This window comes from Crocodylus siamensis, chromosome 3 (genome assembly GCF_052110815.1).
Source record: "Crocodylus siamensis isolate JL-2025a chromosome 3, ASM5211081v1, whole genome shotgun sequence".
Taxonomy (NCBI): Eukaryota; Metazoa; Chordata; order Crocodylia; family Crocodylidae; genus Crocodylus; species Crocodylus siamensis.
In genome coordinates this window covers 247,921,778-247,946,841 of record NC_143397.1, presented here as the reverse complement: position 1 = coordinate 247,946,841, position 25,064 = coordinate 247,921,778, and the positions used below count along the sequence as shown (strand labels likewise).

The 25,064-nt window shown below is 45.8% G+C and overlaps 1 long non-coding RNA gene and 1 other non-coding gene across 2 annotated transcripts in view; one reads left to right on the top strand and one right to left on the bottom strand.

Moving 5' to 3' along the window:
- LOC149869655 (uncharacterized) overlaps nt 1–21,311 on the bottom strand; it is a 148,827-nt gene extending 127,516 nt beyond the window's left edge. The window contains exon 1 of the long non-coding RNA XR_016441126.1: nt 21,212–21,311. This is a non-coding gene — a long non-coding RNA (uncharacterized LOC149869655). The remainder of the gene's footprint in view (nt 1–21,211) is intronic.
- On the top strand, nt 9,653–9,724 carry TRNAH-GUG (transfer RNA histidin (anticodon GUG)). The gene has a single exon. It is a non-coding gene; the product is annotated as a tRNA-His (tRNA).
- Nucleotides 21,312–25,064: the final 3,753 nt, after the last annotated feature.

The following is a 25,064-nucleotide window of genomic DNA, read 5'->3' as shown; positions in this document are numbered from 1 at the left end:
CTCTCCTCATTCCCTTTATCAGACAATAGCCTTCTGCCCAATTTAATATTTAATAGGGGCGTCTGTCTTTTCTTCAACAAAGACTAGTGAAAAGACATTAGAAGAGTGCTCCTTTTAAGAAGGGCAGACCTTGTTATGCTGAATAAGATCTACCCGTCAGGCACATGGACCACTGATAAAATCCCAGAAAAGTTCAATGAATTTACCTGATATAATTTCCATTGCCATGCAAAAGCTACACAACTTCATCCCAACATTTGCTAATACCGAAACTGTTGCCAGAAATATTGTTAATATGTTGGAACATCTCAGAAAAGGGTTGCTATTGAATGCTTTTTACTGCTGATCAGGGCCGTTTGCATAAGTCATGTTTTTAGAAATTGGTCAACGAGGGTGTGTGTAGACAAAACAGGGGCCCTACATTGAAGTGGTGGGTTTTTAAAAACACTGCTTCAATTTAGGGCTGATTAAACCCCTATGTCGTACACACTCGTGACTTACCTGGCTCTCCAGTGGCTGGGAGGGGAGGGTGAGCTGCCGGTAGGCGGAGCAATCCTGGGGCTGCTTGGATGTGTGTATTGGTGCCTCCTTCCATGGCAGCGATGGCCGCCCCCGAGGGAGCACCTGCCTGCAGGCACCTGGCTTGGGTGGTCCTGGAAGTCATGGCAGCCACGGAGGGAAGCACCAGGCCTCTGTGCAGCTGAGGCAAGCAGGCAGGCACGGGGGGAGAGGGGGAATAGGCTTGCTGCTTTTCTTGGGGAGAGCTGCCTTCCTGGGCTGCTCCCAGGCTGCCTGCAGGGCTTCCTGAAGAGCCTCAGAGCTTCACCGAGCCCAGTGCTTCACTCCATAGCTGTAGGGGCAGCACGTTTGCTGCACCCAAGTCATTTAAGGCTCATTGCACCACCCAGTTTCCTATAGCAGCTGGAATTAATGCACAATCCACCACCAAGGCATGCAAACACTGACACCATTAAAGCAGTGCAAAAGCATTTAGCTTGCTTTAAAGTGTCGTGCACGCACACCCCTTGTTTCAACTACACACAGTTAGAGACTGTGCTTGGATCTGGATCCAGATTAGGTTTCTTCTACTTGGGATGGGCAAAACAAGCTTCTTGGCAATCCTTAACCTCTTCTCAGACTGCCAGCAAAGATGTCTGTTGGCATCGACTGTGCTCTTTTCTTTCATGATTTGGGCATTTGACCACAGAGAACCAGACCACGACCAAACTGTACGTGTGACTTTCACAAATTCATAGAGCGTATGTTTGGTTTATTTTAACATGAGTTTCATTACAGTTTGGAAATAACTCTTACTTTCTTTTATAAATTTATTATTTTCCAAGGCAAAAAGATTTCACCAGGTTCTATCAAACTGCATCTATTGTGTGAACATGATTACTTTTGTTTCATGGAAAAGGTTAACATTTGGAAAGATTAATTTTGCCTTTCCCAGAAAAATCATTGTAATTAAATTTTAGTGAAAAAGATGGACAGCTCCACCCCTAAAATAGAGATATTTATGCAAATATCACTGAACTAATTGATGGTTTGTTGCATTGAAAGGCAGCATGTAAGATACTTTCAGGGTGTCAACCCTTGTATGATTTACTGCATTAATGATTTGATTTCCCACAGAGAGTCATTATCTTGAGGAGGGAAAGAGTGGGGCCCACATTATTTTCTTGATCAATAGATTTGGATGCAAAAAACCTACATCGCATTAGTTTTACAGTAAATTAGACATCCATAGCAAGATACAGATCAAACATGTTCTAACTTCTAAGTTATGATAAAAACATTACGTTGGAAAACAAATCCAGTTGCTAATTACCTTTTAGAAAAAGAAGTTATGAAAAAAAAGATTCAACTATAATGAATATACATTTGCTTTATTCCTATTGTTAGGGAAGGGGCAAAAACTTGAACACCTCATCAATTTTGAGACCTACAGGACATTGACACCTGAACCAATATCTCAATTCTACACTTCAGGCCTGTCTTTATCAAATGGATCCGAGTCAGAATACTAGATCCAAACCTCCATCAGACTCTAGATGGAGGGAAGGAGATGCCACAATTTCTCTGCTTGACTCATTCCAGTCTGTCCCCATCTTTCTTTAAGTGTGGGGCCCAACCTTGGATGTGAGACAAGAGACTCCTGTTAATAGAGTGCAGTATGCTAGCAGTATTTTTTTGTAGTGAGAGCACAATGTTGGTTTGTACGGCTATGTGAAACTTCGGTGCTGATTCAAATTGGAGGAGATTTGGCCTGATTTGGTGGCTGAATCTCCAAATCCAAATCGAATCAGGGGACCAATAAAAAGGTCCAAATGAATTTGAAGCTCTCCGAATCTTTGGAAAAGATTCAGAGAGCTTTGATGATTTGGACGGTCCCCGCTGGCTGCAGCAGGGAACTGGAGCTGGACTGGGAGTTGGTAAGTAGGGACAGGGGAAGGGGAGGCTGGGGGAGGGGGAAAGGGACCATGGGGGGACCCCCTGCCAGGGCCCATCCCCTGCCTGCTGCCCCAGCTGTTATTCCTAGTAACCCCAGGTGGTGCCTGGGGGAAAAGAGCCTCCCCCATTTCTTGCTGTCCCCCCTAGTGAGTTTGTAAATGGCCACCAGATCCCCTCTCAGCCTCCACAAGTGAAGGCTGAACAGGTTCAGGCCCCTTAGCCTCTCTTCGCAGGGCCTGCCGCGCTGCTCCTTGACCATGCAAGTGACCCTCATCTGGACTCTCTCAATGATAGATAGCCACATCCCTTTTCAAGTGCATTGCCCAGAACTGGATGCAATACTCCAACTGTGGCCTGACCAGTGTCGCATAGAGGGGCAGGTTCACCTCCCTGGACCTGCTCGTGATGCATCTGTAGATGCATGGCAAGGTGTGGTTAGCTTTACTGACTGCTTCCTTGCATTGGCGGCTCATGTTCATCCTGGAGTCAACAATCACTCCAAGATCCCTTTCTGCCACTGTGTTATCAAGAAGGGTGTTCCCCAGCCTGTAGGTGTGTTGCTGGTTCTTTCTCCCTGGACGCAGCACCTTGCACTTGTCTGCATTGAATTCCTAACTGGCTGGAGGGCTGGAGGGCCACACCCAGAGAGTGGTGGTGGATGGATCATTTTCAACCTGGAGAGATGTGGGCAGTGCGGTCCCCCAGGGCTCGGTCCTCGGGCCTGCATTGTTCAACATCTTCATCAGCGACTTGGACGAGGGTGTAAAAAGCACCCTGTTCAAATTCACAGATGACACTAAGATGTGGGGGGATGTGGGCATGCTAGAAGGGAGGAACAGGCTGCAATCGGACCTAGACAGGTTACAGGGGTGGGCGGATGAGAAGAGGATGGGTTTCAACACCGATGAGTGCAAGGTGATGCCCTTGGGGAGGAAGAACCGGCAGCATACCTACAGGCTGGGGAACTCCCTTCTCATTAGTGCAGAGGCAGAAAAGGATCTTGGAGTCATTATTGATTCCAAGATGAACATGGGCCGGCAGTGTGGGGATGCAGTCAGGAAGGCCAGCCGCACCTTGTCATGCATCCACAGATGCATCTTGAGCAGGTGCAAGGAGGTGATCCTCCCCCTCTCTGCGGCACTGGTCAGGCCGCAGCTGGAGTACTAGATCCAGTTCTGGGCGCCACACTTCAAAAGGGATGTCGATAGCATGGAGAGGGTCCAGAGGAGGGCCACTCGCATGATCGGGGGCAGCAGAGCGGGCCCTATGAGGAGAGGCTACGGGACCTGAACCTGTTCAGCCTCCACAAGAGAAGGCTGAGGGGGGATCTTGTGGCCTGTTATAAACTAGTTAGGGGGGATAAGCAGGCATTGGGGGAGTCACTGTTCCCCCGAGCACCACCAGGAGTGACCAGGAATAACGGTCCCAAGCTGGCAGAGGGTAGGTTTAGGTTAGATATCAGGAGGCGCTACTTCATGCTCAGGGCGGCTAGGGTCTGGAACCAACTTCCAAGAGAAGTGGTGCTGGCTCCTACCCTGGGGGTGTTTAAGAGGAGGTTAGATGAACACCTTGCTGGAGTCGTTTGACCCCAGTACTCTTCCCTCCCATGGCAGGGGGTCGGACTTGATGATCTGCTCAGGTCCCTTCCAACCCTACCAACTATGAAACTATGATACCCCAGCACACTTCAAGAATTTGCTGGACTGTTTGTGCACTGCTTTCTTTCCCTCCTAGCTGTCATGTCCCAATATTTGAAGTCCCTCATGAGAACTAGGTCCTGCAATTTAGAAATATCCATCAGTTGTTTAAAAAAGACCATGTCCACCTTTTCATCCTAATTTGGGGGCTATAATGGACACCCACCATGACATCCCCCCTGTTGCTCTCCCCTCTGACTTTTACCCAGAGCCTTTCAGCTGGCTTACCTTTCACTTTGTACTGTACCTCTGAACAAATGTACATATACTTTATATATAGGGCAACACATCATTTTTCCCCCTGCCCAGCGTTCCTGAATAAGCTATACCCATCCATGATCATATGTCAGTTATATGAGCTATCTTACCACATTTTCCTAATTCCAATGACAGCATAATTCTTCAGTTGTACTAGGACCTCCCATTTTTGCTGTTTATATGCCATGCTTCTTCCATTAATACAGAACCATTTTAGGTATCTAAGGCTCCTACTGCACGTTACACTTAATATGTGATTAACCAGTTAATCACATCTTATATTGTAACCTGGCCACATATTGAAGCAATTAATGCTGTTATAAAACAAAGAATAAGCAATAAAGTTACTCCACAAAAATGTGTTATAACTTTGTGAGTGGTTCCTATTCTGCCATTAATTGAACATGTGGCCAGGTATGCTCCTGTGGCTGGAAGCCCCATGAGTCGAGGGGGGCTTCCAGTCGCAGGGATGTGCTATGCACTCCCATGACTAGGAGCCTGGGTTAGGTGATGAGGCTCTCTGCTGCAGGAGCTTTCTACTTGTGGGTGCGGGGGGAGTCCAGAATCATGATCATCCCAGGCTTCACCTGTACTGGCTGTAAGGCATGTTGGGATTTGCTGTTTGATCTCCCAATCAAGCAGCAATTGTGTGGATGGTGTGTGGATTGTGCATCAGCCCCCATCACGCTTTACCTGAACATCTAGCAAGGCTCTAATTGATTATCCTCTCTTTCCCCCTAGAAAATTGCTAAGATTTCCAATATTGCTTCCCCTTACCAAATTGTTATCCAGCCCCCCTGACTCTTTATTTAGGAGAAGATGTCAGAGAGGGAGACATTTCAGTGTGGTTCAGGAATATAAAATCACGGTAAACTGTTTTTTCTCCCTCATGCCCAAGCTAACACTATACACCGTTCACCACCGGGCACTGCTCAGCACTATTCGAACCATTTGCATTTTGACTGGATTTTCTCACAGCTTGTCCTTTCATGGTTACTTTTGATCAGAATATTCCCATGTGCCTGGTTGTTAATTTTTTTTTTTGTCTCTCTTGTTTAGGATTATTTGTCAAATCCCTCTCCCAGAGCTGCTGCATTGCTTTTCCGTTATCTCCTGTATGTAGGGAAATTGTAAACATGGCTGTTCTTATCTCCTGGGAAAGGTTAACAATCAGCAAGTCTAATGCCTTCTCTCCTGGCAGAATCATCATAAATTCAATCCTCAGTGAAACAGATGGACAATTGCACCCAATAAACAAACATATTAGTGTAAATATCAATGAACTAATTGATGCTCATCTGAACCAAAAGAAGGAGAACAGGATACTTACATGTTGTTAACAGCTGCTTGTATAATTTACTTCATTAATGACTTCTTATCCTAAACCATTATCATGGGCACAAAGATTCTGGGATCTAATTTATTTTCTTGATCAGTGGAGCTGAATGCAAAGATGACACACAGTGCTTGTTGTATAGTAAATCACACATCTACAGCAATAAAGTGCAGGCACTCTTTAATATTTTTCTTGAGGAAATATTTAATATTTTTCTTGAGGAAAAGATCACATCAGGATTTAAATTTTGCAACTGGTCTTTGCTATCTCAAGGCTTTTTGTCTTTCTCTCTTCAGTTAAAGAGAAAGGCACAAGTTCTACCCTCTGGTATTCTGATGTAAATCCTGACCAGTGCTCACAGGGAGTTATGAGGATTTCAGGGGCTGGAATTGAGAGTAGAATTTGCCCTTGGATGGTGAAAGCGGTGTCACATTGTCGTTCTGGCAGCAACAGCAAGTATGATTCTCCTTCATGCAGCTGAGTAAGGAGCTTTTGCACTTTTAGGCTAAGGGCAAATGAACAAGTGAATGAGTTTCAAGGGAACAGCTGAGTACCTTTTACATACTACATCCCATGGCATGTCTACATACTCATACCACATGGCAAGTGAAAACTAAGCTGTGGTAATTTAGCCCTCAGTGAAAGAGTGCTAACTTATGAGTGGTTAGTTTCCACTTACTGCAGAGGAAAAGTAGGGGCATGAACAATCACCATGGTGCAGCTGATACACAGTCGGTGCATCTACATGTGCTATAAAAGCAACATGATAAACTCCAGTGCAAACATCTGCATGTGCGCCTGGGACAGCAGCAGTTTGAGCCAGGGCAGAGCAGCCCTGGGCAGGCAGCAGGCTCAAGAGTTGAGTCCCAGGCTCCAGGGGGGCAGAGGGGCTGGCAGGGGCACAAGGGTGCTAAAGTGTGGAGCCATGTGGCAGGCAGCCCCCAACAATTTAGCATCCTCCCATCCCATCATTACCCAGCCCCAGTCACCATCACATATGTATTTGGGTGGAGTTAAGTACTCCGCTGAAAGATAGTATGTGTAAGACAGTACTACCCTGTGGATGAGATAGTTAATTTACTGCACCCTAACACTGGTGGACGTGCTGACAGTGACACTTTACTGCAGAGCTCATTAGTCAATGCTGCACTAAAGCACTCATGTAGATGAACCCAGTATAAAACAAAGGACCTGATTCTCATTTAATCTGCAATGCTTTTACAATACAGGAAAGCTTCTCTGCTCGGGGTCAGACCAATTGCCACATTTAGGATCAGGGAGGAATTTTACACCAAGGTCAGTGGGGCTGTGCAAAGCTTTGGTCCCTGATCCGATTCGGCAGAGATTCCGCCCCATTTGGTGGCTGAATCTCCAAATCTGAATCAAATCAGAGGACTCTTTAATCTCTCTGAATCAAATTGGAACTCTCTGATTTGGAGAGATTCAGAAAGATTCAGAGATCCAGACATAAGCACAGCTTTAAATGTTTTTTCTGCATACCTCTAGGTAGCAGGGGCTAATGAAAGCTGTGATGCTGGGGTGGATAGAGTGTCCCACAGGAGTGTGGGGGGCTCCCCAGCGTGCTCAGCAGTGAACCTGGAAGTGGACCCGAAGCACTTCTGGTCCACTTCCAGGCCCACCGGGGAGCACTCAGGGGGGCCCCCCTGCATTCCCCTGCCTCAGCAACTGGTGGCCCCAGGTCTGGGGGAACACCCAGGGTCCCCCTCAGTACTCTCCCTGGCAGACCCAGAAGTGGACTGGAAGTATGTCCAGTCCACTTCTGGGTTTGTTGCTGAGCATGTGGAGGGCCCCCCACACCAACACTTCTGTGGGATGCTCCATCCACCCCAGCATCACGGCACTCATGAGCCCCACTGGTACCTCGAGGTATGTAGAAAAAACATTTAAAGCTGTGCCTATGTCCAAACCACTGATTCTCCAAATAAGCATTGAATCTTCAGATTTGTATTCAGCTGAATCAAATCAGGGACAGTGATCTGAATCAACAAATTGAATCACTGTCCCTGATTCAGGCCAAATCTGAATCCTTATTGAATAAGGCCCGCTTCACACACCCTTGATGGTCAGATTGGTGCAGAGGGGTTTTGCCTTCCTCTATAGTGGGTGGTGTGGCCCTCTTCCTTAGATCTTGCAAGTGCATTTTAACAATCCTTGCAGCAGCAGGACATTGACCAACACTGTTCCCCCACTTTACCTGCCACAGTTTGGGGTGTTATGGCTTGTTACTCTGTCAGGGTTCACTATGTAGTCTCACTAATAAGTTCAAAAATTGATTTGTATAGGGTGGTTTGGATAGGGATGATCCTGCCTCAGGGAGGGGTAGGGTGGCCATCATAGAGGACATTCTGGTTTTCTGCTACTCTGTCCTCTATTGATATGGAACCAGATGCCTTTATGTCCTCTATTTTTCTCTTCAAGAGGACATAAAGGCATCCAGTTTCATATATTAAAGAGTGCCTGCATTTCTCTTGAAGAGAAACATAGAGGACATAAAAGCATCTGGTTTTGTATCAACAAAGGATAGAGGACATCTGGACTGTTGCCATGCTAGGTAGGGGGTTGGAGTAGATGACCTCTGGAGGTCCCTTCCAGTCCTACTTCTCTATGATTCTATGAATCTAATATTATTGTCTAACAGGAGTGAGATCTATATCCACCCGGGCCTACTCTTTAAAGCTCCATAAAGAAATCTGAAACTTGCTCTGTCTCAGAGCCCTGTCAGCTCCTAGTCTTTCTTGTCAAGTATCTTAGCTCACTAGAAGAAGGTTACTGAGCAAGGACCTCCTCCTGCCACCCTCCTTCATCAACCTCTGCCAGGCAGCAGACTCCATGTGTTCTTGCCCTGCAGGCAGCTTCCCTTCTCATTTCCTTTGCCTTGATGATGAATGAAGAAGCTGTGTTGATTCTTGGTGAGCAGTGCTAGCAGTCATCCACTGAAATGTGTGCCCTCTTATCAGCCCTGCAGCTTGAGGTGAGCTGTAGGTTTGAAGGAGGCAGAACTCCACAGTGGGGGAGAGAACAGAAAACCGAATGGAAAAGGGAGAAGAATTCAACATCACAGGCCAGGTCCTACCAACTTTTTAGCTGGCCAAAGGTCCTGAAAAATCTCTCTGAAAAGTCAAATGTGAGCCAGCTTGATCATAAGATCACCATTTTCTTAAATTATCAGTGCTTTGGGACAGGGATGGATAAAGCAATTAGCACCAAGAGTACTTTTAGGCACTATCTCAAAACCAACAGTAAACAGTAATGGTCTTTATGAGTATTGTGGCACTGCCTGGTTCTGGTTGGTCCAAAAATACAGTTTGAACACAAATTCTCTTTGTACGGTTTTCATTTAAGGACAAGGAGAGATTTCAGTGTATCTAGGACTCAGTTATTAATCTGTTTTGGTGATAGATAATGGAGAAAGTATCTGATGTTAACATCCAGGAAATGAAAAGAATACTTCCAAACAATGTATAACACCCTGTTCCCTATCTCCTTCCAGAAGTCCACATCTGTGGGCACAGCAGAATTCGAGATTTAAAACATTTCAGCATTTCAGACAGCTTTGGAGTATTACATTTCTGTCTCCTCTACTTCTCCTATTTTATGTGTTTTCTTAAATCCGTGACAGATGCACAAAATTGCTATGGGATGCAGCATTGACTCAAGTAATCGTTGATAATTTTCTCGCCTAATAGATAACACATCCTGCTATATTGCATAGCTACTTTCAGTTTGGTAAGGTCCAATTCAAATTCAAAAAGTGTGTGAATATAATATTTCTATCCTTCACTCTGAGTTTGTTGCAGACTTAATTCTTCTACCATAGTCTATATGCTCTTATAGAAAAAACAAAGAATCTATTTTTAAAGTGCTAGGGGAGCAGCCCCTGTAGCTTGCCATGATCGTATAGTGGTTAGTACTCTGCGTTGTGGCCGCAGCAACCTCGGTTCAAATCCGAGTCATGGCATTACCTTGCGAGTAGTAGCATGGGGCTCAATGTTTGGGGGTTAGACTAAATGATCTGTTCAGGTCACTTCTAACCCTAAACTACTATGAAACTTTTGCTCATCACTTCTATTTTGACCTTGTTGCCACCAAATACATCATAATATGTATAGCTCATTGCTTTCTATTACAGGAGAATTTTCTACATGAAAGATAGGAAGGATATAAGATTTGGATCTGAGAGTCAAAAGGATCCTGATGGCAGTGGAAGAAAGAGCAGTGATGGGTCTTCCTGAAAATAACACTGCCATTTTCCTGCAATGGATCCAGGATGACTATATAAGGTTGAAAAGACTCCAAGACATGGAAACTTAAGGTTAGGTGGTCCTTAGTAGAAGTCTCCTACTCCCTAGACAAGCAACCTATAAAGACTTGTATGCATGAAGGTTTGATGTTCATATGAAGGATTCAGTATGTCTGATGCGCTCATGGAAAGAGGAGTCTTCTCAACAGATGGACGCCATCAGAGAAAATGTGACATGAGCCTTCTGGGATTGAGACGAAAATGACCTTTAAAGTAAGAAAGTTGGGGCGGGGGAGGCAGGAACAGACCATAATGCCTGGTTTTAAGGCCTTGTTACACATTGCTTTTTGAGTTGCTCAAATGCTGATTGGTGCTGGTGCTAGCTTGAGTATGAAGCAGTCACACCTTAAGGCTAAAAACCTCCTCTGTCCCCCACCTGCACAGCTGTGACTTGCCACTAGAGGGCTGGCAAACAGGTGCCAGACTAGGCGCTGCAGCTGTGAGTTGCCACTACAAGGCTTTTATCCCTGTTACAGGTGGAGGTGCATTGCAGAGGATCCAGGGGGCCAAGAACATGATGCTGGGAGGGGGAACGTTGGTGGGATGGGGGGTGAGTAATGAAATGGGAGGTGGAAAGGGAATGGGGATGGGGGAAGGGTGGTGAAATGAAGGAAGTCAGCCACTGAAGGATAAAAGAAAAAGAAGTAAAAAAAGAAAAAGAAAAAGAAAAAGAAAGAAAGAGGAAGTACATTAAAGAAGATTTCATGTTTTAATAAACTGGGATTGTGGGGGGGGAGTGGGGCTGGTTGTGCTTCCTGGGGTGGCTGGAAGGTGGGAGCAGCGAGGGAGGGTGCTTTTGGGGAAGCTACTGCTCCTTCCCAGTAAGAAAGCCCTGGTTCAGCCCCCTAACTTATTCTCCCCCCACGGCTGCACTGACCCCAATCCTGGACCCATCCATGCCCTATGGCTTGGCCAGTTGGCACATGCTGTGCAGGCTGTTTGCATGATGTTGCACCCCTAAGGGTGGGAAGGTCACACCGTCAGAGGTGGGAGGGGGACTTGGCTTGATGCTAGAACGTCTCCTCCCTCCCCCCCCCCTTCTGTCCTAGGCAGTAGAGTTCAGGGGGTGGAAAGTTTGTCCACGCAGAAGAGGAGGGTGGGGGAGGGAACACTGCATGCATTCTGGGATGCTGTAGGACTGCAACATGGGTGGCTCGTCTGTGGGGAGATTAATGGAACATGAGCTGGGTAACACAAGTCAGAGATAAACCTGCTCTGCTCTGGAGTGGCGTAACTTTAAACTCCCTGAAGTGTGCTTAAAACTAGTTTCAGGTGTTAGTGTGTGGGAAATCCAGGGGTTAAGAGCTCCTGAAGCCACCTAAAATTAACGTGTAACAAGGCTCTAAAATACAGGAAAATCAGGAAAACGAGGATTCAGGTATGGATAAAACACTATTGGGTGGGGGGCAGTAGGATGGGCAGCAAAGAGAAAAGATGTATTAATATCAACAATTGCAACTCCAAGGTACGGAATACTTTTAGTGAAAGGTCTGCACCTAATCTAGCTAAGAGTCTAGGTGATGTCAAGTTTATGGATTAGAACAGGGAGCATGGTCAAAAAGATGCAGGAACTACAACTGCTGATATGGGATGTGGCTATAAAGAGCAAATCTACCCTGCCTTCTACTTGAATTCAGACTAACACAAGTTAATGCATCTCTCTATTACAGACATAACAGACACGGTGGAACAGCAATCATGACATGCTGATTGTGTCATCAGCAAAGATGAAATAAAAAAAGAAAGAGTGTTTCAGGTAACCACGTGATAATTGTAGATTATAGACTCTCAAGGTGGGGACAGTTTGTCTCTTGTGAGTCAGACCATATCCTTTCATAGACTGATGAAGCTCCTTTTTAAAAGCATTTGGCGGGGGGAGTCGGGGGGTGGGGGTTGTTTTCACTCTGTCGCTCTCATAAGAAAGACATCCAAAAACTTCACTCTGATGGTTTGGAATATTCTTCAGATCGTGGAAGTCTCTGCTCTTTGTGAACTTGGAGCTCTAAATGCTAGTTGCTTTTGAAAACTGAGGCCATGAAACATGAGGCACAAATAACCTCAGAGGAGAAGAGTTTAAGTTGTTTTGTTGTTTTGAATTGCCTCTAAAGCAGTGGATGTAGATGCCGCGTGCCCTGCTAAGGAAGGTACTCAGCCTACTCTTTGTGCTTTACACAAGAGACAGACTGTCCTTATCTTGAGAGTCTATTATCTACAATTAGAGAAATGCAGGAACCGCTGACAATGGATAGGGAAAATGAAGGGCATGAAAAACATATGTCAATTATGAATCTTGACAGATCAGATAGACAATTAATTAGAGAACTGAGAGAGAAAACATGGATAACACTGCTGAGTAGTAGAAGGTGAAAGCATATGGAATTTCAAGTACGCAGAGCCTAATTTGATTACTGTGAGGGTTGTGGGAAACGGTTCTTCACAGTGGGCATGTCTACATGTGAATTTACGGACACCTAAACTTAATGCATCTTAGCCTAAGGAGCATTAAGGCGATTTAGGCGCATCTACACGTGCATGCTTTAAGGCACCTTAACACTGCTTGCTGGATGAATATGTTTGCTGCTTGCCCTGGGCAGCACCTGGACAGTCTCTGGAGCCCCATAGCAGCATAGCTGGGCAGTGCAACCCGGAGCTGGCTGAGAGGGTGGGAGCCTCCAGTCCTCCTGGATGTGACTGACACAGCCCTGGACCTGAGCCTAACTCTAAACCCCTGCCTGTGTTCCTGCCTCCCCAGCACTGGATGAGAGCAGGCCATAGCCAAGCCCATGGGGCCCCGCACTGCCACCGGGCACCAAGGTGAAGATGCAGTGGGTGCTGTTCCCCAAGGTGCGGACGCTGGAGCTAGATGGAGGTTCTGGCAGCAGTGGTACCTGTCGGTGTCCAATCAACTTGGGACTAAGTCAGCAGAGGGGGAAGGTAACGTGAGGCCTCCTGTCAAAGCACAAGGGAAAGCCCTCCCACCCCGCCACCACCATGTTTTCCTGCAGGGGAAAGGGGCAATGCAACGTGGGCAGGTCCTTTGCTAGCAGCTCCCCCACACCTCTCCTTCAGGTTGGGTTTGTTGACTGGGCAATGCAGCCCTGCAGAGATGGGACTCCTTGCTGCCCACCCAGGATTCAGGATACCCTAGAAGCCCACACTGGGACAGTGTGTAGGCTGGGATTGCCTCTTCCCCTAGTCTCTGGCATGGCTTTTCCTGCTCCACCTACCTCCATCCCGGGCAAACACCTGGCTTCCCTGCTGGACAGAGACCTGTGGGAAAAGTAGCATAAATGCCTGGGGGATATGCTTGGCTCAGCCCTGGCAGGCTGTGTGCAATGTGGGTAAGGGCTTGGCTGTGGATGAGGTGGGCCAAGGAGAAAGCCGAGCCTCCACCTGCATTGTGCCCAGCCTGCTGGGACTGAGCCAAGCAGGGCCATCAGGAGCTCATGCCACCTGTCCCATGGGCAGCATCCAGCAGGGAGGCTGGGTGCTTGCCTGGGACAGAGGTGGGTGGAGCAGGGAAAACTGTGCCAGGCAGTGCAGGCAGATGCACTACCAGCCTACCTGCTGTCCTGGGTGGGGGCCTCAGTGTGGGCTTCTAAGGTAGCCTGAATCCCAGCAAGATGTCCTACCTCTGCAGGGCTGCATTGCCTGGCTAGCAAACCAGCCCCAAGCAAGAGACATGAGAGAGCCACTAGCAAAGGCCCTGCCTGTGCTGCACTGCCCACTTCCCCTGCAGGGAATCATGGGGGGTGGGGCTTTCCCTTGTGCTTTGACAGGAGCCCTCGTGCCTCCTGCCCACTCTGCCAGCTCAGTCCCAAGTTGGTCAGCACACCAACAGGTACCACTGTTGCTGGAACTGCCACTCCAGCTCCAGTACCTGCATCTTGGAGAACAGCACCCACCAAATCTTCTCAGTGGTGCCTAGTGACAGTGTGGGGCCCTATAGGCTCGGCTCTGGCCTGCTCGGTCAACACAGACAGCATTAAGGCACCTTAAGGCATCTACAAGTGGGTTAATGTGCCTTAAGTAATCACACCTAATCTATCTGCTTTATGCAGGTATCAAATTTAAGCATGATTAGCCTAAAATTCCCATTTGTAATGCTCATTAAGGGTGCATACATGTAGACCTGCACCCTTAATGCATGTTAAAAATGGCTAATGCACTTTAAATGGGTACATGTAGACATGCCCAGTGGGTACATCTATAAATGCACTTTACTGCAGACTTGACTAATTAGCTGTGCAGTAAAGTATCACTGTCTGCATGTGCGCCAGTATTAGGGTGTAGAAAATTAATTTGCTCCAGGGACAGTTCTATCTTACAGCAGAGCAATTACATGTAATGACATGCATGTGTACACAGTAACAGGGGCTGGCTGGAGCATGAGGGTGCAAAAGTGTGGGGACTACTGCACAGGTTCTGCACCCTCATGCCCCAGCCAGCCCCTACACCACCACCCAGAGCTGACCTCCTGAGCCTGCTATTAGCCCATGGATGCCCCACCCTGGCTCAAAGTGCTGCTGTCCCAGGTGGATGTGCAGAAACTGTGCCCGGGAGCAGTTGACTCTGACTTAAACAGCTCCAGAGTTTATTGCTTCACATTACTTGAATGTGTAGATACACTCAGTGAGGAGAAAGTAAGTCAGACACAGAATAGTTCAGGGAAACGAAACATCAAGAATATTAAACTGGCAACAGTTTTGGTTTTTGATTCACTTTAATTAGAGCTGCTAGATAGTCTCTTTCCTTCTTACGTATCAGGTTTGGGGATAGAAATTACCAGAGGGTAATAAATAAAACCATGCAAAATTATTCCAGGCTCCAACTCCACCCCTTTGCTAATTACAGGTGCATTTCTTCCTCTTCAGTCCAGGTTATTTGTTTTCCAGTATATATCTTCTTCACAATTCATTTCCATGAATGTGATTATTTCCATTTTCTGCTTCAGATAATGAATCACATCTTTGTTTCGAGAGCTTATCTCTCAATCCCTTTTGGGCTCAAATGCATGAAATTTGATGCATTAGCTGTTCTATCTCATTACCTTAATTAGGAATGAAGCTCACTTTTTCGGAAATCACTTGAACCTTACAAAGCATTCATTAAAGTTTCTGCTTTTTAAATATATGTCATTGCAGATTCCCGCAAAGAAAATACAAGTAGGAGAAATTGTTCATTGAAGCAAAGGATACAAATCAAGCTGATACAGTTGAATGCTGACATAACTACTTTAGGTATAGCATTTACTATTTGCTATTTTAAAGGGATCAAAGGTAATGTGGTAGGAAATATTTAATCCAATTTGCTTATCAAGACTTTGGAGCAGCAATTGTAGCTTAATAAAATTTCTGGTGCCCAATCTGAAGCCCATGGACAAGCTGTTGTCTTCCTCTGGAACTGCACACACCTTCCAGGTGGTTGTACTGGTGAGGGTCCTTGGTGCTGAGGTGGGGCTGCATGGGTATGGAGTGTGGTACCAGATGCACATATACTATGCAAAAGCGTGCTGAAGGTTAACAGGCAGAGGCGGGCAGCTGGGATCAGGGACAGAGGACCTCTTTAGAGAGAAGACAATAGCTGGTCCAGATGCCCGATATGGTCCAGCACCCCCTGCTATTGGCCTTTGTCTGCCTTCTTGACATCCTGAATGCCTAATAGTCTCTTTCCTGCCCTACCTGTGTTGTTAATTCTAGTTAAGGAGTAGGCCTTCAGTTCTGCTGGAGGGGAATCTTAGGTGCTTCTCTCTAAAGGTTCACATCCCAGAACAACCCCTTCTCTAGCTCATATGGTGCTAACCCTTTGTGGACACCACACTGGCCTTCCAGGCTTACCAGTTCCTCTGACTCATCAGTTACCACCAAGTCTTTGGCCCAATCAGGAGTTCCCAGGGACCGTGCCACTTCAGTATGCTACTTGGTTTCCCAGGGTTAGTGCTCCTTCTTCTGTGTCCAGGACTTGCTAATCCAAAGTACTCTGCAAGCAGTAACCACACCACATACTCACTCAGGGTACTCTCAGCAGTCTTCCAGCTCCCCATCTAGCTGGTCCATGCCTCATGGTGTGGGCTTCTACAGCCAGGAATCCACTTTGCAAAAATCATGACACATTCACACTGAAATTCCTCTGGGGTGTCTTCCCCCTTGCCCTCCCCAGGCTTTTCAGTCCTACTGGTGTTATCCCAGCTCTGGCCCCGCTGAGCTGACTCACAGTTAAAATTCTCAAGTCCAGCTTCTGCAGGTTATAGCAGCACCTCTCTCCAGCACCATCAGGCTTTGCCTGCCTAGCTCTTCCCCCGAGCTGAGTTTATATATTCTCAAGACCTGCCCCTTCTGGCTGAAGAAACCCTACCTTAAAGGTACTATTCTACCCTTTTCTTCTCCCAGCTCTACACGATGGGGCCAGGGGTTTCCCATTACAGGGACCATGCAAAGGGCCAACCACTGACATGAAGTAGCTGCTTCAGAGCAGCTCCTTCATGGACAGAAAGGCAGTGAGAAACTCTTTTCTCCCTTGCCTTGTGTCCAGGACTTGGCCTAGGTATTTAAAAAGGACATTGGGATCTGGATTTGACCCTGAAGCTTTGATTCAGCAAAGTCCATGTTTAACTTGCATTGGAGCCAGTGAGATTTCAGCATGCATTTTAAGGCTTCCCTGAATAAGAATGGATTAATACATATGCTTATGGTGAAGCACTTATAGAGGCCTTTGCTGATTTGGGGGTGTGAGTGCACAGTACCAGTTTTGTTCACAGTGTGTGATGAGCCATACATCTCCAGTGTTTAGTTATACACCTAGGCAGTAAAGACCAGTATTTTTAAAGACCATGAATGATGTTTCCTCTTTATAGAAAACTAAAAAAAACCAGCCTAATCAATATAAAAGGATTGTTCATCCTTCCTTCAGATCCTTCCTTCCATAGGGGTCAAAAAGAAGGTACTGGGTAACGTGGGGCCTCTGCATGACATGATAAGAAATCTGGTCATCACATGAGATGACAAAGCTAACCTTTTTAACAATCTCTTTGAATCCATTTTCCTGAGCAGGGACTGGATCATCGCCCCTACCAGGACCCCCTCAGGCCCCAGGGGAGGTGCACCCAGGCCTAGGGTCAGTGAGGAACTACTCAGGGAACTTCTGGAAGGACTGAACTTATTTAAATCAGCTGGTCCTGATGATTTCCACCCCAGAGTGCTGAGGGAATTAGCAGAGGTCATTGCAGGATGCATGGCACAGCTTTACTAGCACTCATGGTGCTCTGGTGTGGTGCCAGAGGACTGGAAAAGGACCAATGTGGTTCCCATTTTCAAAAAAGGGAGGAAGGAGGACCCAGGAAACTATAGGCCAGTTATTCTAACCTTGATCCTCGGTAAGCTTTTTGAGAGAATTATCTTGGCACATGTCCACGAGGGGCCAGTAGGTGAGGCCTTCTATGACCAGGTCACAAAATCCTTAGATGCAGGGGTAGCAGTGGACATAGTATTTCTGGACTTTAGGAAGGCCTTCGACACTGTCTCTCACCCCATTCTCATTAAAAACCTAGGGGACTGTGATGTCGACAGCTACAAAGTTAAATGGGTCACAAACTGGCTGGAGGGCCGCACCCAGACAGTGGTGGTGCATGGGTCATTTTTATCCTAGAGGGATTGGGCAGTGGGGTCCCTTAAGGCTCAGTCCTTGGGCCCGCACTGTTCAACATCTTCATCAGCAACTTGGATGAGGGGGTAAAAAACACCCTGTTCAAATTTGCAGACGACACTAAGATGTGAGGGGATGTGGGCATGCTAGAAAGGAGGAATAGGTTACAATCTGACCTAGACAGGTTACAGGGGTGGGCGGATGAGAAGAGAATGGGTTTCAACACCGACAAGTGCAAGGTGCTGCACCTGGGGAGGAAGAACCAGCACCATACTTACAGGCTGGGGGACTCCCTTCTCATCAGTGCAGAGGCAGAAAAGAATCGTGGAATCACTATTGATGCCAAAATGAACATGGGCTGGCAGTGTGGGGATGCAGTCAGGAAGGCCAACCGCACCTTGTCATGCATCCACAGATGTATCTTGAGCAGGTCCAAGGAGGTGATCCTCCTCCTCTATGTGACACTGGTCAGGCCACAGCTGGAGTACTGTGTCCAGTTCTGGGCACTGCATTTCAAGAAGGATGTGGACAATATGGAAAGGGTCCAGAGGAGGCCACCTGCATGATCAGGGGGCAGCAGGGCAGGCCGTATGGGGAGAGGCGACGGAACCTGAACCTGTTCAGCCTCCACAAGAGAAGGCTGAGGGGGGATCTAGTGGCCTGTTACAAACTAGTCAGAGAGGACCAGCAGGCATTGGGGAAGTCTCTGTTCCCCCGAGCACTAACAGGAGTGACTAGAAATAATGGTCACAAGCTGGCAGAGGATAGATTCAGACTAGACCTCAGGGGGCACTACTTCACTGTAAGGTCAGTTAGGATCTGGAACCAACTTCCAAGTGAAGTGGTGCTGGCTCCTACCCTGGGGGTCTTTAAGAGAAGGCTAGACGAATACCTTGCTGGGACTGTTTGACCCCAGTACTTTTTCCTGCCATGGCAGGGGGTCGGACTTGATGATCATCTCAGGTCCCTTCCAACCCTACCAACTATGACTATGAACTATGAATCGTGTGGTCAGGGGGAGGTGGCTAATCAGCGCAAAGCTCCTTCAATTCTTCTACTTCTGGAGAAGAATGATTTCCCAAATAAATACTCCTGGGAGGCAAAATCTGGAATCCTAAGCAGTAGGGCTGCATGAAATTTCACTGGCTGTTTCATTTGACACTGTTTTGACTCATTTCAAGGTCAAAACAGCAAAATTGCAATGGCTAATAGAAACATTTCGAAAGTTGAAACATTTTGACCATAACACTGGGGTAGGAAGTCAGTCCAGCTGGGCTGACTTCCCATCCCTGGCACTAAATATGGCTGGGGACAGGGAGTCAGCCCAGCTGGACTGACTTCCCATCCCCGGGGCTAGGACCGAGCTTGAGAAAGGAAGTCAGCTCAGCTGGGCTGAGTTCCCAACCCCAGGCCCACCAGCCGTCTGGGGAAACTCAGGCCAGCTGGGCTGAATTCCTTTCCCCAGCAAAATGGTCAGGAGAAACATCAAAACAGCATCAAAATCACCTTACTGTTTCGACAAAGCAAAACGGTGAGGCTGCTTCTACTCAAAATGAAATTTGATACAAAATACTGTTCTGTCCAGACCTCAAAACTGAAGTCAGAGCAGAGCAGTGCTGTTTCGCACAGCCTTACTAAGCAGACAGTGAGGATAAAGAAAATTCACTGAGAAGAGAATCAGACCAAGGAATGCATACAGTTTAGATAAGTTTGGGCTAAAGTATCTGAACTCTTGGGTGTTTATCAGAAAAGAATGCCAAAGCTTGCTGTTGTGTTTCATGCTGCTGGTACACTTCTTTATGACTTGTTCTTTCACTGCATGCAAGCCAGTAAGAATCTTGTCTCCACCGTCCCTTTTGTTTTCATGCTCTCTGTTTCTTTCTTTTTTCTTTTCTTCCTAGATAGCAGTGATGGGAATATTTATGTGGAATGCCTAATAGGCGCACACATTCCTGCATGTGCTCTAATGTGTTTTCTGTCATGTTGTTCATTATGCCTTCAGACTTTAATAATGTTCTCAGCTTGATATGGTTAAGAATAATGAAGCATTTATTCTCATTCAAGAAGCTAATTAAAAGACTCAGTTTTATTTCTCTGAGATGTGTTGATGGCTTAATTATAGTCCTACTATTAAAAAAAAAACCAAAAAACCCAACCCTTCTCTCTATTTTTGGTGTCCCTATGTAACCGTATAGCATCTCTACTTTTCATTTTCTCCACGACAGTATGTATTACAGTGCAGGAAGGAAGAACAATGTAATGAACATCAAAAAGAACAATGTTCATACAAGCACACTGTGAAGTTATGACATGCAATTGTTATATGAAACTTAGACTGAAAATTGTTTGGAGCAGAGACCAGCTTTTCATTTCAGGTGCCTGAAATGGAGGCACTCCATATAAAATACAGACAGAGTGAGTCATGGGGAATAAATAGTGAAACATCCTTCAAAGTGAAGTCAGTGCAAGTTAAGAACATTCTGTGTTTCACAAGCTTAAGCTCTAATTATACAGTACATTGGAGTAACTCTGGATTATTGTTTAAATGAGGCTTTGCCCATTTCACCCTGCATTTGCCACATTTTGTCCCTTTTTATGATTTCAGACTAAAACAGTGCATGACTTCTTGAAATGCTCAATGAAGGCTTACAGGATCCTTAGGCACCAACATCATCTGATCACCGTACTGGTAGAACGGCAATCATAACTATTGGGTACACAATTCACATTCATGGTTTTATGACACTGATCATTGTGCATTATGGCCGATTTAGAAGCAGGGAGGAGGGCAAAGACGTATACGGATAAGGGATCCATTTATAACACTTTTCAATACCTTTTGTAGCAATGGCCACTCCCTCCTTTTGAAGACATTCAGGGAGCGGCTGCCTGTCCTGGACTGGTGTTTAAGCTGAATTTTGTGTCATTGTACAATTGGATCTGAGGAGTCTCCAACACACTAGGAGTCAATTATGCAGAAGGCAGGATAGATTTGCCCTTTATAGACCAGCCAAAGTAGATATATATAGCACTAGCTTTTGTGAACTGAAGCTCACTTCATCAGAAGCTGTGAAAGGCTGAGCAGAAAGCACAGTATAAGAAAGAGAGAGAAATTAGAATAGAAAAGATGAGAGAGGGTGAGCGGGAGGGAGAAGGGGAGTGAGGGTCAGTGCTGGGAGAAGCAAACAAACAGGCAGTTAAACCCATAGGAACAAAGGAGTCAAAAACCTAGTCCACATAAAGGGATACGAATCTATAGTCCCTGTTTAAACCATACTTAACCCAATCCAGTCTGGGGATGATTTCTTGTTCTGAAATTCCTGTTCAGTTTTTAAAGTTTTTAGAAGTCAGTTCTGTAGTTCTGAGTGCCTGGAAACACCAAGGTTCTGTGTCTGCCTATGTCCTTAGACCAGCACAGCTACAACCAACACCCTGGAAGCAACAACACATTGGAACATGCACAGTTTGCAAGCCCAGATATAGGGAAAGTGTATCCGTGCTTACCTGAAAACATCCTTTCTTTGAGCAAAAAATCCACAGCTGTGTTACGGTAAGTAACTCAGCTTGCTTGCAGAAGTAGACATAGCAGCAGGGGAATGCTCCACCTCTTGACTTTCCATCAAGCTACAATAACTTTCAGAGCCAGGATAACTCAAAACCACTTCCTTATGTTACAGATTGCTTTAAATGACCTTTGAGGAAACAAACATAACAATTTCTGGGCCTGCATATCAGGCTAAGTTCCCTCTGTGGTGATGTGGGGACTTTGTTGCTTATGAATTCTGTTTGATGCTGAAGCACATGACAAGTGACTGTCCGGTGCAAACTCCATTTTGGATGTCTGTGTGGTTCCTTACTTTCTCTGTTGTTCTTTTGTCTTCATGGTGGACTGGAATCCAAAGGCTGGTGGTAAAGATTTAAGGTCCCTACCACTGAAACCAAGTAGCTCTAAACAACAGGCTGGCTTCCTCCCAGGACAGCTGATTTATCATGTGGTAAGACTACTGAGACCCAAGTAAAGTTAGAGAACACAATGTAGAAACATGTGCCATCAAATCAAATGGATCAGATGCGCCAGGAAGATCTGCTTCATTGAGTGAAATAGACATCACCTATTATTCCTGGTCATCCTTTAAGGGGTTTGGCCTAGATGACCTCCTGAGGTCCCTTCCAACCCTAATTTTCTATGATCCTGAGGGATCAGGCCCCTACTGCTCCCAGGAGCAGTATTAGCCCAAACCAAGAATCATGATGCCCTTTTGCAAATAGGAGAACCCTGAATTTCCCTGGTAGCCTGGAAGAAGTGCCTGGGAAATCTCTGTTTGTAGAGAGTTAGGCAAGGTTCTTGGGATAAAATGGAACAAATCCATGAAGTGTTTAGAACAGGAAGTAAGGCTTGTATAAACCGGATTGTGAAAAGGGCTTGGGAGACAGTTGCATTGATGGAGAATGGGGCTGATGGTGAAATTCGGTATAAGTGAGGAGGTGGGTGGCTGAACTCTCTCTGGCTGGAATGTGGCTATCTGGAGCTTAAGGAGGCAGCTGAAGAGATGAACAAGGATTTTAGCAGAGGTGGAGTCGAGTCAGTAACATGCAAAGCCAGGGTCAAGAAGGGACCTAAATGTTGTTGCTGTTAATTGTATTATGATAGCATTGAAAGGATCAGGACTCAGTTGTGGTAGGCACTGTTAAGCCATATATTAAGAGGCAATCCTTGCTCTAAACAGCTTACAATTAAATTATATAGTCAGGCAAAATATGTAGGTGAGAAGGATGGAAGAGAGGATAACAACAATATGACAGTAGCTCTATGTACAAATTGTTGAGCTTACCACTGTCATTTCCTAAGAGAAGTGCATCTATCAGACATATTTAAATGCACAGAAATGGCAACAAAGCACACACGTACTTGGTTAACACCATACAGTGAGAATGAATAAGGGATGCTATTCTACAGATGTAAAAGGATGACAATCGTCACCATGTAGGTGACAATCATCTCTGCCTGTTTAAGAAAGCAGTTAATTAACTACCTCAAAGTGTTTTTACACTCAGGCCTTAAAGAGAACTTTGCTTGTTAATCTCTTCTCTACTCTAATCTGCTCACATTGAAAAAACCGCATGTGTACAGGAAGCAAGTGAAACACAGACACCACTTCCACCTTAATAATAATAAACCAAATAATAATAATAAACCAGAATTAAATTATATTAGATGCTTCAACTTAATGTACAAAATAAACTTTCTCTGTTTATAGAGAATATTATAAGTGACTGAAGTGGCCTACTGAAGCAAATAAGATCTACGGGTTTAAGTTTGAGGCAATACTTACAGCTCCTAAGAAATTATTCTGCTGAAGAGCTGCTAAGCCAGCTCAAGAAGCAAGTTCTATCTTGCATATATTCTCTAATGCTTGATAGATGGATTAACAATAGACCTAGGCTAACAGAAGGCAAGGAAATTATTTTGGAAACTGGGCATGTCTACATGTTCATTAACATACTGTAGTTACTGCGCATTTAGTTTGGTACTTCCTCAATGAAGTACTAACTGAATGCACAGTAACTACCTTTACTGTGCAGTAGTGCTGGCTGTGATGTCCAGAACCAAAGAAATTAATAAGCAATAAATCTGTGCTTCTTAGAGGCATTTGGAATTTTTGTATAGTATAAAGCTTGTATTTTTGTAACCCGCAAATGTAACTTGTAACTGTTTGTGGAACTGACTAGGCCTCAAAGACATAGCTGTGAAATTAGCTGATCTAATGGTTCTTTCTTGCTCAGAATTTAGCCTTGATGATGATAAAAATTGGATTCAACCCCTCGCCTACCCAGCACATTCCAGGAAAGCACATCTAAAAAAAAAGCATAGTCAGAGATTTCATAGATTTTACAGACATTAGGGCTGGAAGGGACCTCGGGAGATCATCGAGTCCAGCCACCTGCCCAAAGGGCAGGAAGTCAGCTGGGGTCATAGGATCCCAGCAAGATAAGCATCCAATTTACTCTTGAAGGTGTTCAATGTAGGTGCTTGAACCACCTCCGCTGGCAGACTGTTCCAGACCTTGGGGGCTCGGACAGTAAAGAAATTCTTCCTTATGTCCAGCCTGAAACGGTCTTGCAGGAGTTTGTGACCGTTCGACCTCGTCATCCCTTTGGGGCGCTCTGGTGAACAGACGTTCCCCCAGATCCTGGTGGTCACCCCTGTTAAACTTATAGGTGGCCATCAGAGTTCTGAAGGGGCTGGATTTAGGCGGAGTAATGTTAATTTCAAACCTGAAGACGCTGCATCATAATTTGCTTATTGGATAAACCCAAGTCTGGGTAGTAACCTTTTATAATAATTTTTAACCCCTTTTAATTCCATAGAGTAATAGCTATAGAACAATATTGTGAGTGGCTGTAAACCAACAGATTAGCATAAGACTAGATATAAAAAGCACGTGCATCAGGTGACCAGTAGGAAAGAGGCAAGAGGATAGTAACTGCTGTTCCACGCCTGGACTCCGGACTCCCAATGTGAGTGAGGACCAGATCTTGATCAAGTGATCTTCCCCCGTAATCCCTTGGACAGCGTCGATCAGGGATGCCTGACTTCGTTGGAATCACCTGGTGCGCACCTGGCACTGAGGGACTATCGATTAGTTGCCAACCCATGTCTATCTATTTGTTGTTTTCAACAGCCGGTGGCTGATAGCTCACAGTGCCCTGCTGGCCTGTGACAGATTGATCTATTTATCTGTTGTTATTATCTGCTATTAGCTCTTTAATACTGTATTATCTGCTTATTGCATTTATCTTTCTTTTAACTGTTGTGTGTGTGTGTTATAATAAACTTGCCATTGCTTTACTCCCAACTCTGCCTCTTCAATCCCGAATCAAACAGCCTAGTGGCTAAATTGATATACTCAGCGTCCAGCTGGCCTGTGACAGCTGGCGCAGTTTTCTTGTGATGGTTACTGCGCAGTAGCCTAATAACACTGTGCAGTAGGACTGTGTGAAGCTTCGGTTGCTGATTTGATTTAGAGGAGATTTGGCCTGATTCGGTGGCCAAATCTCCAAATCTGAAATGAATAAGAAGCCTCCAATTCAATTCAGAGAGATTCGGAGAGATTCAACAATTCAGACATAGACACAGATTTATATATTCTTTCTACATATCTCAAGGTACCAAGAGGCTTGTGAACGCTGAGATGATGGGGCGGATGGAGCATCCCACAGGATCGTGATAGGGTGAGGGCTCCCCAGTGCGCTCAGCAGCAAACTCGGAAGTAGATCAGAAGCACTTCCAGTCCACTTCTGGGTCTGCCATGGAGCACGCGGGGGATCCCATCCCCACCCCCTGGCTCGGCGACTG